The sequence below is a fragment of the Mustela nivalis genome (assembly GCF_964662115.1).
Source record: "Mustela nivalis genome assembly, chromosome: 17".
In the NCBI taxonomy this organism is placed as follows: Eukaryota; Metazoa; Chordata; class Mammalia; order Carnivora; family Mustelidae; genus Mustela; species Mustela nivalis.
The window spans coordinates 35,378,769-35,395,274 of NC_139036.1; the positions used below are offsets into that span (position 1 = coordinate 35,378,769).

The 16,506-nt window shown below is 37.3% G+C and overlaps 1 long non-coding RNA gene across 1 annotated transcript in view; it reads right to left on the reverse strand.

Moving 5' to 3' along the window:
* Window positions 1-433: 433 nt before the first annotated feature.
* LOC309850554 overlaps window positions 434-16,506 on the reverse strand; it is a 43,962-nt gene continuing 27,889 nt past the window's right edge. Inside the window, exon 3 of the long non-coding RNA XR_014304324.1 lies at window positions 434-494. This is a non-coding gene — a long non-coding RNA (uncharacterized lncRNA). The remainder of the gene's footprint in view (window positions 495-16,506) is intronic.

Genomic DNA, 16,506 nt, shown 5'->3' on the forward strand with positions numbered 1-16,506 from the left:
TGGAATATGCTTTGTCTGTTCATTCTCACTTGGTCCATCCTTAGACATTATCTGTTCCAAAGAAATCATTACCTCCTTGTCCCTTACAAGGAGGACATACACTATTCGTATTGTGAGGCATGCATAAAATGGGGGAGCAGGTCCCAGCAAGCATGGAAGCAGGAAAAGGAACAAAAAGCAGATGTTTATGGAGTCCTTCAGTTTTCCTGTCTCAGTTTGTTGAAGAGACTGTCTATTCCCCATTGTGATTCTTGACACAGTTGCTGAAGCTCAGAAGATCACATTTGTGCATTTATTTCTGGACTCTCTATGCTGTTCTACCAATCTATTGCTCTTTATTCCAGTACCAGACTGTTTTGATTATTGTAGCTTTGTAATATATTTTGCTATTAGGAAGAACAACTTCTCCAGTTTTGTTTTTCTTTTCCAAGTTTTTTTTTTTTTTTTTTTTTTGTGGCACATGTGAATTATAGTATTTTTCATTTGTTCTATCTCTGCAAAAAAAAAAAAAAAAAGGACATTAGAATTTGGTAGAGATTACATTGAATCTATAAATCACTTGGGTAGTTTGTACATTTTTATGTTATGTCTTCTTATCCATGAACACAGTGTATCTTTTTATTTGTTTTTGCCTTCTCTCATTTCCTTCATCAATGTTTTGTAGTTCTCAACACACATAACTTCCACCTTCTTTGTGTTCATATGGTACAATGCCTGAGGCAAAATCTCAGAGAGAGCTTTTGTGAGTGAGAGGTTGTTTTGAATCTCTCCTCTTCTTGGTGAGTCTGGTTTTGCATTCTCCTGGGTTTCAGTTTGTTTCTGAGTTCTCACAAAGAATGTATCCGTGAATTTTTGCTGAATTGGTATGTTTGTGAGACAAAGGGCCACTTCTCCTGCCAACTTGCTAACATCACTCCTTTTGAAGTTTTAATTCTTATTCTTTAAATAAGTTTGGTAAATGCCCTAAACTAATACCCTTCTTTCAAATTCACGATGTACGCTTGCTTATTAAAAGATCTGCATTAACTCCTGTTTACCAAATGCTGATAGGTGGTGCCAGGCTACTTTAAACGTCTAATCCTAACAACTTGCAAAGCTTACCTCATGTTTACTTTGTTGGTGAGGATACTGATAAGTGAAGTAATTTCCTCAATTCACTGAAACAGTCACAAACTTAGTGATACTGGGACTTACAAATGTCTAACACCAATGCCTATACTCTTTCTCCAATGTACTTTGATATATGAAAAATTATTCATAATTTTGTATACATTCATATTCAAGTTGATTCAGGACCTCCAAATCAAATCATGTAATAAAACCAGGCTTTAATTTTTTTTTATTTATTTATTTATTTTTGAGAATTGAGAGGCATGCCAAAAGTAGGATGTATGACAGCTATATGTACCTAGGGTGCATAGTGCCTGTGGCTTTGCTAATCTTTTTCATTCTTCTTTGCAGTTCTTTTACTTTATCTGTAAATTTATGAGTGTCCAAAGGAAGGTTCAGGTCAGAATCCTCTTGAGGTCTAGGATGGTGTCTGGCTCATCAATATGTTCTCCTTGCCAAGAAATGAATGGCTGGCCCAGAGTAATGCCTTGAAGAGGCATTGGCTCAAGATGTGAAGAGTCCAGTCCTGAGGGCTGATTTACCAGTCCCCTCTGTTTTCACCCATATCAACACTGAAGTAGAATTAACACCTATGACAGTTAATATAAAAAATCCACTCAGTCCCAAAGCTGTACCTAATGGTCTTGAGTTTAGGGACAATTCTATTTAGAGATAGAGAAGCCCTGCGCAAAAAGCAAACTCACTTCCAAACAGCATTCATTGCCTATTCTTGTTCTCTTCAAATTACCTCTAATAATGCTTCAAAAATTGATCGTAGCTCCTTTGCTTCATCATCCCACTGGCTCTGGCAGCCCTTTCTTTATAGTCCTGCAAAATATACTTCTAGCTACTTCTAGCTATATTACACATACAGATTTTGTGTATATATATATATATATATATATATATATATATATATTATATTTAGTTGTAGATATAAAGATGACCATCTCAGAATGAATATATATATATCTAGATATAGAAATATAAAGTGCAACTGAAGAAGGGAATTTTGCTGCTGTACATTCTTTTTAATGCAGTAGTTCCAAATTAATTATGTTAGAAAATTTCCTTTTTGATTTCTAGTCAAACATTGTCAAGTGTTTGACATTTGTTAAACATATGTCTAAACATTTCCTTAAACTTTGGGCACGTCTTTTGGTAACACATGAATTTTAACTTATAGTTATCATATAATTGCACATATTCTGTCAAAGTATTTTTTCTTTTAATCCACAAGAGAAAAGTGTTTTCTTAAAACTATCTCCATTTGAATAAAACATGTATTTATTGTTCTCTGTAACAATAACAATTTTGAATTAATATTTATCTCCCTCTAAATTCTACAGGAATAAACAAGCATTCATTTCATATCAAGAAGTTAAGACATACACTGTCTGGACAATTTAACCCACAGCATTTATATAGCTATAAAGGAACTACAGTGCATTTTTTTACATCCCATAGTAGTACTTACAGAGAATAAAAAAATGTAAACTGTAAGATGATATGCTTATTTTAAAAGTATTCTCTGATCCTGTAGCACTGCATAACGGTATATAAAATGTGCTACAATTTTGAAGTCAGAGGACATAGAGAATAGTATGAAAAATTATATTAATCATTAAAGTCTGCCTATCATATCTTAAAAACCTTTATACTTCAGTCATCATGAGAGTTTCTTTAGATAGACTTTTGAAAACACTCCAAGGTAAACTATGCAGCATATCAGAGCATCTTTTGTTAACTTGTGCTGTTGGAGAAAAGGCCCCATGGCTTTTGCAATCATACACCCAAGTAATTTTAGGCTCAATGATTTTATTATCATTACCACCATTTTTTCCGGTGGTTTGTCTTCAACTACCAAAGCACAAATGGAATCCAAAAAGTGGAACATTTCTCTATTACGTTGTTCTCTACTGTTTAAGCAACCATCTCCTTTAAAGCCATGAGAAATGAGACAAGATAGCTACTTTGGGGTATATATTTACAGATTTATCTATTTTATCTAATCACCACAAATGCATCTTTATTTTATATGCTTTAGGCCTGCAGTTTTACAATAGTAACTAGAGTTGATTTTCTATAACAGTGTATGGTGTATGGCTAAGGACCAATTTAATTCAATAAACAGTTTAGTGATTCTACTTTCCAAGTAGTTTCTTAAACTCAGGGAACACAGGGGCAGATGGGACAGAGGCATGCCTTCAGGAAGCTTGCAGTTTGAAGACAGGGATGAGTATACGGTATGTGATGGGAGAGCTATGCACATAGCCCTAAGGGATCACAAAAAAGAGAACCAGTCTCAGAATAAGGGGGACAGGTGAATGGATAAATAGTGTATTATATTGATAAGCACTGAGTAGTACATAGAGTTGTTGAATTACTGTACTATACACATGAAACAAACGTAATAGTATATAACTACACTGGAAAAAATAAGGGGGAGAAAAAAGTCATGTTTGGAGTTTTATGTTTAAGCTAAGTAATAAGGGCAAATAGGGGGGTGCCTGGGTGGCTCAGTTGGTTGGGTGACTGTCTTCGGCTCAGGTCATGATCCTGGAGTCCCAGGATCGAGTCCCAGATCGGGCTCCCAGCTCCATGGGGAGCCTGATTCTCCCTCTGATCTTCTCCCCTCTTGTGCTCTCTCTCTCTCTTTCAAATAAATAAATAAAAATCTTAAAAAAAAAAAAAAGGGCAACTAGGGGTAGACCATGTAAATCCATGGAGGATGGTGTAAGCAAAGAACATTAAGTGTGAAAACAGTAAGTGCAAAAACAAAAATGTTTATGGCACGTGTGTGACATTTAAAGAAACATAGGTAGTTCTGAATGGAGATTACAGAACAGATTAGGGAAGCAGTAAACGATCAGCATGGAGAGATAGGATCACTTATGAATAAATACTTTTGGCTAAAATGAGTACCTGTGTCACCTCATCTGTGGATTTTAAGAATAACGTATAGCCAGCGTTGTTCTTAAAACCCCATAAATTGCTCATAAAGTATGTGGCTTTTATCCATCCAGCCCTATTCAGTAATGTGTCGGTATAAATATCTGAGATAGATGATTGGCATTGGACATACTCTGATGATTCATCTTCCTTTTACTCTTATATTACTAATTTTTCATTTTCTCTTTCATCAAAATCAAAATTATTTAATTTATAAATGCATATATAATGCAACTCCATTCTAATTGAAAATTTATCTCAAAGGATAGGAAATAATTGAGAAATATGAAGTAAGATAATGTCAAAGAACATTTTACCAAAGTTTGAACAGGATAGGACTGGAGACAGGACCCTGATTAGAAAAGTAATACAACTGTCCAGTTAAGATGAAACAAGAGGGGGTCGCCTCACTGGCTCAGTTAGAAAAGTGTGCAATTTTTGGTCTTGCAGTCATGAGTTTAAGCCCTGTGTTGGGCATAGAGCCTACTTAATTAAAAAAAAAGAAAGAAAGGAAAAGAAAAGAAAAAAGATGAGGGGTGCCTGGATGGCTCAGTGGGCTAAAGCCTCTGCCTTCAGCTCAGGTCATGATCCCAGGGTCCTGGGATTGAGCCTCGTATTGGGCTCTGTGCTCAGCGGGGAGCCTGCTTCCCTTCCTCTCTCTCTCTCTCTCTCTCTGCCTACTGTGATCTCTGTCTGTCAAATAAATAACATCTTTTAAAAAAATGATGAAACAAGAGAACAAACTAAACTGAGATAGAATTTGTAGGAATGTAGAAGAGAACACAGATAATTAGCTAGCCTAAGATGGCAGAATAAATATTCCTAGGTTTCTGATTGGCTTTGGAAGTTGAATCAAATTTGAAAATCTAAGATGATGTTCCAATTTCCCACAGAGGTAATAGCCACAGCACCGAAGGACTGTTAGCAGTTGTAGTAATTGTGCTTTTTGTGTACATCCTAGCCTGGATCTCCCATAATGCAAATCCTGAGGAAGCACTTGCAGGATAATATTTTGTCAGAGGGAGCTAGTGTAACAAGAGTAGGAATAAAGAGGAATCAGAGAAGGAAAACAAATATAAAGACATGAGCTTCTTTTTAAAAATAAAAAAAAAGAAAAAAATACTCATAAAGTATGTGGCTTTTATTTGTTTATTTATTTATTTAGAGAGAAAGAAACAGCAGAGCAAGAGAGGGAGAGAGTACGAGCAGGGGCTCGGGGGAAGGGCTAAGGGAGAGGGAGAAGCAGACTCCCCACTGAGCAGGAAGACTGATAGAGGCCTCCATCCCAGGACCCTGGGATCATGACCTGACCCAAAGGCAGATGCTTAACTGACTGAGCCACCCAGTGCCCCTAGAACATAAGCTTCTCAATGGCTCCAGTTCTCAAACTAATGCAACTACACCTCAGTTTTTCAGTCACTCTGTTTCTAAAACATATTATATGATATCACTGAGTGTCAAAGTCCTTGATCTGTGGAGAAGTAGGATTGAATAATTTATCTGATGGGTTATTTTCTTTTCCTATCTTTCATTATTCAAAGCCTAAGACAACAGAGAAAAATATATGGAATGAGGCAAAAGCAGTGTAGGGGGGAGATTAGTAACTGCAAATAACTATGGTAAAATGAAGACTGATCTCCAACAAATAACCTAGCTTTTCAACTGAAGAAGAAACCAAAAAATCAAGAGAAAAGTAAACCCGAAGTAAACAGAAATAAATAAAGCAAAAATACATGAAGTAGAAAATTTGAAAAAGTCAACAAAACAAGAAGTATGTTCTTTAAAAATATCAACAAAATAGACACACCTGTAGCACAAAAGGAGGCAGGGAATCAAAATTAGGAATGGAAAAAGGGACATGATGAGCTACCTTAGAGAAATACGGTGAGCAAGTGGAATTTAACCCAGAAGTTCAAGGTTGGTTTAATTCTGAAAATCAATTAATGTAATATACCATATTAATAGAATGGAGAATCCACGCCACATGATCATCTGATTTTATCATAGCACTTAACAATATTCAACATTCTTTCATGACAAAAAAAAAAACACTCAACAAACTGAGATTAGGAGTTAACTATCTTGGGGGGAGGAGTCAAGATGACAGAGTAGTAGCTGGCTGAGACTACATCAGCTAGCAGGAGATCAGCTAGATAGCTTATCTAAAGATTGCAAACACCTGCGAATCCATCGGCAGATCGAAGAGAAGAAGAACAGCAATTCTGGAAACAGAAAAGCAACCACTTTCTGAAAGGTAGGACCCGCGGAGAAGTGAATCCAAAGCCATGGGGGGGGGGGGCGCTCCCAGCAAGCGGCGGAGAAACGGAGCACAAAATCAGGACTTTTAAAAGTCTGTTCCGCTGAGGGACATCGCTCCAGAGGCTAAACCGGGGCGAAGCCCATGCGGGGTCAGCATGGCCTCAGGTCCCACAGGGTCACAGAAGGATCGGGGGTGTCTGAGTGTCACAGAGCTTGTGGGTGTTGGAACAGGAGTTAACTTTTTCAACCTGGTAAAGAACATCTACAAAAAAACCCAATAGCTAAGATTATATGGAATAAGGACTTGATGACTTCCTGCTAAGAACAGGAACAAGACAACGAAGAATGTTCTTATCACTTTTATACAGTATTATATGGGTTGTTCAAGAAAAGCCAAGTAGGCAAGAAAAACAAAGCATCAATATTGGAAAGAAGGGAAAAAAGTAATAGAAAATTATAAGGAACCCACCAAAAAAAATTGACTTCAGCTAGGTTGCAGGATACAAAACCAATATAGAAAAATCTATTGCATTTCTGTATACTAGCAGACAATCTGAAAATGAAATACAGAAAACAGTTGTATTTTCAGGGCATCAACAGAATAAAATACTTCATTAAAATTTTTTTTTTTTAAATGCAGTGCAAGATTTGTAAAAAAGAAAACTACAAAACATTGAAAGAAATTAGAGAAGGGGCACCTGAGTGGCTCAGTCTGATATGTGTCTGCCTTTGGCTCAGGTCATGATCTGGTGGTCCTGGGATCTCGCCCTGTGTAGGGCTCCCTGTTGGGCAGAGAATCTGTTTCTCTTTCTCCCTCTGCCCCTCACCCTCACTTGTACATGCATGTTCTCTCTCTAATAAATAAATAAAATCTTAAAGAAATAAAAGAAGAACTAAATAAAAAGAACAATATTCTATGTCACTGACAGGAAAGCTTAATATTGTTAGGTTGCCAATACTCCCCAAATCATCTACAAATTCAATATAACACCCATTAAAATACCAGCTGCCTTTCTTTCTTTTTCTCTCCCCTCTTTTTTTTTTTTTTTTAGAAATTTTTAATTTCATCCTAAAGTTTCTATGATATATAAGGGACTCATAAAAGCCAAACAGTGTTTAAAAATTATAATAAAGGAGGACCCACACATCCTGATTTCAAAAATTACTACAGAGCTACATTAATCAAGACAGTGTGGTTCTAACATAACATAAGGAGAGATATATAGGTCAATGAAATAAAAATTAAGGTCCAGAAATGAGCCCTTACATTTATGGGCAATTAATTTTGACAAGGGTGTCAAAAAAAATTCACTAGAGAACAAATATCTAACCTATAAAACTCCTCTAAGAAAATATAGGAGTATTTTGCTTTACATTTGGAAATGGTTAGGTAGATAGGTCACCAAAAGCACAAGAAACAAAAGTATACATATATAGACTTCATTAAAATTAAAAAAAAAAAAAATTGTTCAGAAACAATAGCATCAGGACGGTGAAAGTACCACACACAGAAAAAGAGAAAATACTTGCCAGTCATACCCAATAAAGGAATTGTATCCATAATACCTAAACTACTCTTACAATTCAATAATATAAAGAAAAGTAACTGAATTTTAAAGTGAGGAAAGAATAGTATAGACATTTCTCCAAGGAAGATGTACAAAGTCAATGACCACATGAAAAAATGTTCAAGGTCATTAGTCATTTGAAAATGTAAACAAAAATCATAGTAATTCACATCCACTGGGACACCTATAATTTTTTTAAAAAGCACAATAATAAGTGCTGGTGAACATAAGGAGAAATTGGAACCTACATATATTGCTGGTAAGGAAGTAAAAGGGTGCAGCCAGTTCAGAAGGAGTTTGATAAGTTCCTCAAAAGGTTTTTAACCTCTATTTCTTTATGTATTCATTTATTTATGATTTTATTTTTTTATTAGAGAGAGAGTGGGGGAGGGGAGAGGGAGAAGCAGACTGACTGCTGAGCAGAGAGTCCAGTGTGGGGCTCGATCTCAGAACCCTGAGATCATGATCTGAGCTGAAAGGTAGAAACTCAACAGACTTGAGCCACCCAGGTGCCCCTTAATCTTTTTCTTTCTTTCTTTTTTTTTTTTTTTTTAACAGCATTGCCATACTATCCATTCTTACTTTTCATTATACATCCAATAAAAATGAGAATATCAGTTTGTACAAAAATGCATCCATGAATGTTCACAGCAGCATTATTTCTATTAGCCAAAAAATGAAAACAACACAAATGTCCATCAAATGATGAGTGAATAAATCAAATGTAATCTATCCATACAATGAGACATTATTTGGTTTTAAAAAAAAATGAAGTACTGATAATTGACACCACATGGATGAGTCTTAAAAATATTTTGCTAAGTTACACAAAATAAACAAAGTTTACTTTGTTAAGTAACTATGCGAAGTTACACAAAGTAATACAAAGAAGAAATACTATGATTCCTTTGGTATAAAATGTGCAGACTAGATAAATCTACACTGAAAAATACTAGGTGAAGTGGTTGCCTCTGGCTGGAGGGTAGACGTAAAATGAGGAGTGACTAAATGTCTTGGGTTTCTTTGGGGAGTGGTGAAAATGTTCTAAAATTATGGTGGTGATTCTAGAACAACTCAGCAAATGCATTAAAAAGCACAAAATTGTACATTTTAAATTAGTGAACTTATGGTATTTGAATATACCTCAAAGCTGATTTTAAAAAACAAGTCATGGGGCACCTGGGTGGCTCAGTGGGTTAAGCCTCTGCCTTCGGCTCAGGTCATGATCTCTGGGTCCTGGAATTGAGCCCCACATGGGGCTTTCTGCTCGGTGGGGAGCCTGCTTCCCCCTCTCTCTCTGTCTGATACTCTGCCTGCTTGTGATCTGTCTCTCTCTGTCAAATAAATAAAATAAAATCTTTAAAAAAGCAAACAAACAAAAACCAAGTCACTAAGTCACAGAAGTATATACCGATAACACAGAATGATGTCTAAAATTGGAGTAAAAATCTACAAAAGGGTCTGTAATTGGTTAAACAGCGTTAGCCATAGGTTGGTAATTGTTGAAGCTGGTCAAGAGTACCTGTGAATTCATCACTCTGTTCTTTCTAGTTTTGTCTATGCTCAAAATTTTCAATATAACCAATTAATAATAGAATTTTCCCAACCATTATTTGAAGATCATGTTCCATGTGCTCAGAAACATTGATTGCCCTATAAGAATGATCCTTATATCTTGTGAAATATACCATTGATTTTGTCAAATTAATAATCAGCAGAGATTAAACATGTTCGATATATTAAATAAATAAAAGTGCTAGAGAAATAAAATGGGACAATATAGATCCATGGTAGCAGAATGATCATTAGGTAGCCTCTTTGAGAATCAGTCGCTTTCTTATTAGGATGTAGTATTGAGATTTTAAATTCCAATTCTTTGTTAGAATTCTTTCATTTTTAGGGAATGAATGACTCATTCTAACAAACTGTAAAATTTTAGAAAAGTTTTTTTTAAATCTATGTCCCTCAAAATTAAAATATATATATATGAAATTTTCCTCCCTGAAGGCTTCCTGCAGTCCCCTCTAGGAAACAAAACAGAACAAAACCTTAGTAAGGAACTCAAGCCCCATCTCTTTATTATAATTAAAAGCAAGGGAATCTTCTTTTGTCACTTAGGATCTGCCAGCCATGAAAATCTGGCTATCCCTCCTTCAGGGAGCTAAGGCCAGACCAGGGCAAGAGTTTATTACCAGGGATGTTAAATGCTTGGCATCCACATTACAATTCCTGCCTCATAGATCAGGGCAGACATTACTAATGCATTTCAGAACTCTTTCCTCCTGAGTCTTGAAATTGTTCTCAACAAAGTGACCCAGAGAAAATATCACTGGTCTGAATTTATGTGAGTTGAAACTTACTTCTTTTCTGGCTTTTATGTTGATGCTAGTATTAAGGATAAAGTTAAGAGAAGATTAGGATTTAGCTTTATCATAAGAGTAAATGTTAATCTAGTATGAGAGGCTTTAACAAGGCTTAGCATTAATATTGGGGTTTTAGATAAGATGAATGCTAGCACTAGGATTCCTTTTAGATGGTATAATTATAAATCTGGGGCTAGAGTTGTGTCTTAAAACTTTTTGCTAAATATTAGAGAGGATGAAGTTAGAATTGGGTATATTTTACCGTGAGAGCCAGAGTCAGATGAATATCTTGAAAATATTGTAAAACCTCCCAAAGCGGACCTATTTCTTCTCTTAGGATTTGTCTTCAGTCTGCAGTTTGAAGGAATAGTAATGAAAGAGCTGAGACAACTCTTAAAGGATTCTAATATCTGGGCTGCTGAATTAGTAGGGTTTTATTTTGTAGATTATTTTATACAACTCAGATTTTATGAGTTATTTTTAACATTTGCTTTATAACATTTGTGAGGCTACTTACGAAAGTCATTGCAAAATGTTTCAAATATCTTTTAATTTACATTTCAAAATAAAAAATAAAAACCCAAATCAAGGTGATCAAAAACCACTAATAAAATGAGAAACATAAGAGAATGGATCCACATTTGCAGTGAAGTACTAATTCAAACGGAATAGCCACATCTGTATTAGAGTGCATATGTTAGTTTCAACCATAATGAAAAATTTATATTCTGTGACCACGACAGTAACATATCACACATGCATTGCTGCTCAATTCCACCAACCTAACCCAATTCATCATTCTTGTTTCAAGACAGAAAGCAAACAGTGCTTTATAGGTATTAGGAGCTATGCCAAACAGGATGAAATTTTAAATCCCTTTAAGAACTTTTTCATTTTTAAGTGTAAAAAAAGAAACTGTGTTTCTTAAGGAGAACCCTCTAACACTGTTGGTGGGAATGCAAGCTGGTGCAGCCACTCTGGAATACAGCATGGAGGCTCCTCAAAAACTTGAAAATAGAGTTACTCTACAACGCAGCAACCATACTACTAGAGATTGACCCCAAAGATCAAATGTAGTGATCCGAAGGGGCACGTGCATCCCAATGTTCATAGCAGCAACGCCCATAGTAGCCAAACTATGGAAAGAGCCCAGACATGCATTGACAGATGAATGGATAGAGAAGATGTGGTGTGTGTGTGTGTGTGTGTGTGTGTGTGTATACAATAGAATACCACTCGGTCATCAAAAGAAAGAAAGAAAAGAAATCTTGCCATTCGCAATGTCATGGATAGAACTAGAGGGTATTATGCTGAGCAAAATAAGTCAATCAGAGATAATTATCATATGATTCATTCATATGTGGAATTTAAGAAACAAAACAGAAGATCATAGGGGAAAACAGTAAAAAATAAAAGAAGATGAAACCAGAGAGGGAGACAAACCATAAGAGACTCTTAATCATAGGAAAACAAACTGAGGGTTGATGGAGGGGATAAGGGTGGAGGAATAGGGTAACTGGGTGATAGACATTAAGGAGGGCATGTGATATAATGAGCACTGGGTGTTATATAAGAGTGATGAATCACAGACGTCTACCTCTGAAACTAATAATACTTTATATGTTAATAATTGATTTTAAATAAAAAAATTAAAATTAAAAAAAACCCCTATCTCTTATTGACATAATGCCATCAAATAAGTGTAGCTTGCTTGCTTGCTAACTAGTTCTCTACCTATACAGCCCTCCCTTTTTTTGAGAGGACTTGAAACAAGGGAAGTAAATGTAGTTGATTAAAGAAAAATACAAAAATATTTTTAAAAACAGAGGATTAGAAAGTAAGGGTAACATATGTATATCAAGACCAGAGGAGCAAATAATTATAAAGAATGCAGGGGCACCTGGGTGGCTCAGTAGGTTAAAACCTCTGCCTTTGGCTCAGGTCATGATCCCAGGGTCCTGGGATCGAGCCCCGAATCGGGCTCTCTGCTCAGCAGGGAGTCGGCTTCCTCCTCTCTCTGCCTGCCTGTCTGCCTACTTGTGATCTCTGTCAAATAAATAAAATCTTTAAATAATAATAATAATAATCATAATCATAATAAAGAATACAGGTCTTTAGATTATTACATTTACCCAAGAAGATGGAAAATTGATCTCAGACTTCTCTTATTACAAACAGAAAGAGAAAAACAAGATGTTATGAGATTTGAATTGTCCATAAGGCAAAATATTACCAGTTACTAAGTGAATCAATTTATTAAAAAACAGTCATTTCAAATCTTTCTCCTCTTAAAGCACTCTTTGCTCATATATGCTTCAATATGTTTAAAGATGGAAAGATAAAATAGCATTATTTTTTATTATCTATGTATCCCTAAAAAAAAAAGAAATTAAATTAAAAAATCTCCACTCTCAAGAGCAAAGTTACAGTGTATTCATGCAGATTTCTTCAAGTAGGGTAAGGAGCTGTGGCAGAATAAATCTATTTCCAGTCTTGTAAGCTTTCACAAGAATCCAAAATAGCATCGTTTCATCAGGGGCCAAGTTTCATGTCAAATAGTGTGTAAAATCTAATAATACCCAGCAGGTGATAGAAGCAATGCATGGGGGAAAAAAAATAAAAGCTCCATAAAAACATTACCAGGGACATTACAGTTGTGACTGGAAATTCTTGAAGTTCTTTTGCTTAGGTTATGTAACTATGGAGAGGGGAGACAGAAAAGGAGTCACAATCTGGGATACTTGCAGCAAGTGCAATTTTCTTCATTTTTCCTCTTCTTATTCCTCTTCCATACTTGCCTGCCTACAGTTTTTCTGGGCATTTGACAGTGTCAGGAGAGACTGGGCTGGAAAGAGCCCTTGCTGGGAGTGAGAAAACCCAAGTTCTAGTTCTGGGTTTGCATTCAACTCACCTCCCCTTCATCCTCTTCCAGGTCATTTTACCCATCTTTAAAGAGAAGGCACGACTCTGCTAGTTCACATCCCAAATCTACCTTCCAATAATTATGTGACTTAAGGCAAATCACTTAACATCTCCTAAGCCATAACTCTTTGTTCATAAATAGGACCCAGACCTAAATCTTTCTTTTTGGTTTTTAAGATTTTATTTAATTTGACAGAGAGAGAGATCACAAGTAGGCAGAGAGGCAGGCAGAGACAGAAGGGGAAGTGGGCTCTCTGCTCAGCAGGGGCTCGATCCCAGGACACCGAGATCATGACCTGAGCCAAAGGCAGCGGCTTAATCCACTGAGCCACCCAGGCACCCCCCAGCCCTAAATCTTACAGAATTTTGTGAATACTGAATACACAATCATCTATAGAAAACTTACCAGAGTACCTAAGACATAGAATAAGCTCAATGAATGTTATTTCCTTTTCCTTTGTCTTTGCATTCTTCAAAGTCTCCTCAAGCTCTAAAACGTGCTTATATTGAGAAACAATAGGTGAAAATCACCAGTGAGGGATACAGGATATAAGATATAGGATCATGCTTTTTAAGTATTCTGGTTAAATTTTTTTTTTTTTAATTTATTTGACAGAGAGAGAAATCACAAGTAGGCAGAGAGGCAGGCAGAGAGAGAGAGAGGGGGAGGAAGCAGGCTCCCTGTGGAGCAGAGAGCCCGACGCGGGGCTCGATCCCAGGACCCTGGGATCATGACCTGAGCCGAAGGCAGAGGCTTTAACCCACTGAGCCACCCAGGCGCCCCTAAGTATTCTGGTTAAATTACACCGCGACTCTTTACAGGAATCTTTATCGGAATAAATATAGGAATATAGGCTCTTTATAGGAATGCTGTTTTTTCCCTCCTTCATTTGCTCTGGTCCCAAGATAAGTCCTTGAACCCTAGGGAGCTAACTTGGTTCTAGTTCCTCAAAGGAAAGAAAGAAAGGAACATAGAACTTGATGCTCCAAATTCACCAAATCCCACGTTCTTTGTTGTATATGTGTAACTACCACATACTAGCCAATAATACCATGCTTGTTAGATGGGGCTGACCAAAGTGTTTCATTTCCTTCTCTGGCCTAGCCAAAGTTCCCTCGATATCTGTTACAGTGTGTGTGTGTGTGTGTGTGTGTGTGTGGCAGTGAGGGAGGGTAGGGGAACGGGAAAGAGGTCTTTCCTCCTCAGTGTTGTGCTAAACAATGATTATACTATTCTTCATCTAGGTCTGGATGTTTCCATCATATGCGTCTTTAATGAGTTTACTTTTTAAGTACACTCATACACACATGCCCAACATATTTCCAAGATATGGCAGGGGTGTCAGAGTGGCTGAATTAGGGAACAATCTAGCAGTATGAATGCACTGTGCCTGGAACTTGCCTTTCTTTAAACCAAAGGGTCACTGTTTTCTTGGTGGGACTGGGTCTCAGACATATGGCTCTGGAGTGGGAGCCGCATGCCTCCCCACCCATACCAGCAGTAAAAATGGGTGGGTGAGCATGCTTCTTGCCCTCATCAGTTAGGAATCCCCTCAGACCCCCCTGGTCCTTGAGGTCAGGCTGTCCTTGGCCTCATCCATGCTGTGCTAACATGGAAGGCAGTAGAAGATTCCCTTGTCCTGCTCCTATGGCTCCCAAAGAATAATCACAAAAGATGATCCATCTGACTTTGGTATCTCTATTCAAAGAGCTGGGCTCTTAATTTATCATTGGGTTACACACACAGGAGGCGATCTCAATATTTTCAAGTGGCCATCTCTATCATAATGGTCAACAAAACAAAACAAAACAAAAAACCCTGGATAAAAATGGGGCTCATTTCATACGCAAAGTCACCATTGAAACAAAACTGTTTTTCTTGCTTTCTCATCCCTCTGAACTCCTTCTGCTTTTCTGCTCTGTCGGATTCGACTTCAGTGTTCCCATTTCAGAAATCCCTTTGGAGAAGGGGGAACTCTTTTGGCTCTAATGAGTGTACCGAAATTGTTTTTCCAAGAATGATGAAGGCAGTCAGACTTTATATGTGTAGTGGTAATTGCTCCCCACACTGCCTTAGCAAGGAACAGAGCTGCTGGGAACAGCAAATACTGCAATGTTATGTAAAGACTCATTACTATCCTTTGCTTCTTGGTTTGCTGGCTCCCAAGGCAGTGATGGGCTCCAGTATGCACCTAGGAGAAAACCTGGATGCCATTTAAGGATATGCCACAAGACAAGCTGCAGAAAAGAAAGAAAACATAGCTTAGAAGTGTAGAGACAGAAATAAAGCCGAGATACCATAGACTACATGTGTGAGTCCAGAGAAGTTGCCTCAGGTGCCCCAAATTACCCCCTTATGAGAAGCTAAATCGTCGGCTGATTTATATTCCTAAATCATTTAATTTCTTTCATTAAAATTCTCTCTGCCACCCCATCTCCCTCAGCAACTGCTTAGCAGGTTTTTTTTTTCTTCCTTTGAAGATAGATGGGGTTGAGAGCTAGAAAGAGAAGCCTTGTCTCTGAGCTTTTGATACGATGGAGTAGAGAGGCATCGACTCCAGCCACATGTCCTAAGTAGTAACTGAAGTACAAGGCTCGATAACAGGATATCAGTAGACTCATTAACCACGGTGGTAGGTGGCTCAGATGCTGGAGTATTATAAAGTCAAAAACATAGGGCATTCTTCTTAGAGGAGTAAGAACTGAAATCCCCAGCCGTTTTGCTGGGGGGAGATTTAAAGGCATTTAGGAGGTTTAGAATCTTGCCAAAGCAATGCTTTGTTCTTACCTTTATTATTTAAAACACCAATAAAATTTTGGAGTCAGACAAAGCATGACTTGCGGGGCAGCGGGGCATTTACTGAGCATTGAACAAATGATTCAGGTTGTCCTGCAGCTGGCCTGCAGAACAATCACTTTGAATGTTTATGACTCTCATTATTAAATGGGAGATGGGAAATTTAAGGCTTCACAATTTAAGGAATTTGCCCAAGATCACACAAGCATGAGCAAAGAGGCAGGATTGAAACCCTGTGCAGATTTCAGAGCCCAAGCAATTTGCATTACACCATGCTGCTGCTGCTACCTTAACAAGGCAGACTAGTGAAAGAAGGAAGAGCTTGCTTCCATGGATAGCTTTTGATTTAAAGTCCATATCTTCTGTACCACCCATTCGGCTCCTAGAACTCACACTTCATACCCTTCCTTGTGCTTATAGGTATCTGTCGTGGGTTGCCAGCTAAGAATGGCTGAGTCCAATGTCCAATGACCGCTAAGTACCTTTATGATCTTCACCTTTTCATGGCTCAGTGTACTGCCCTTTAAAATAGGTA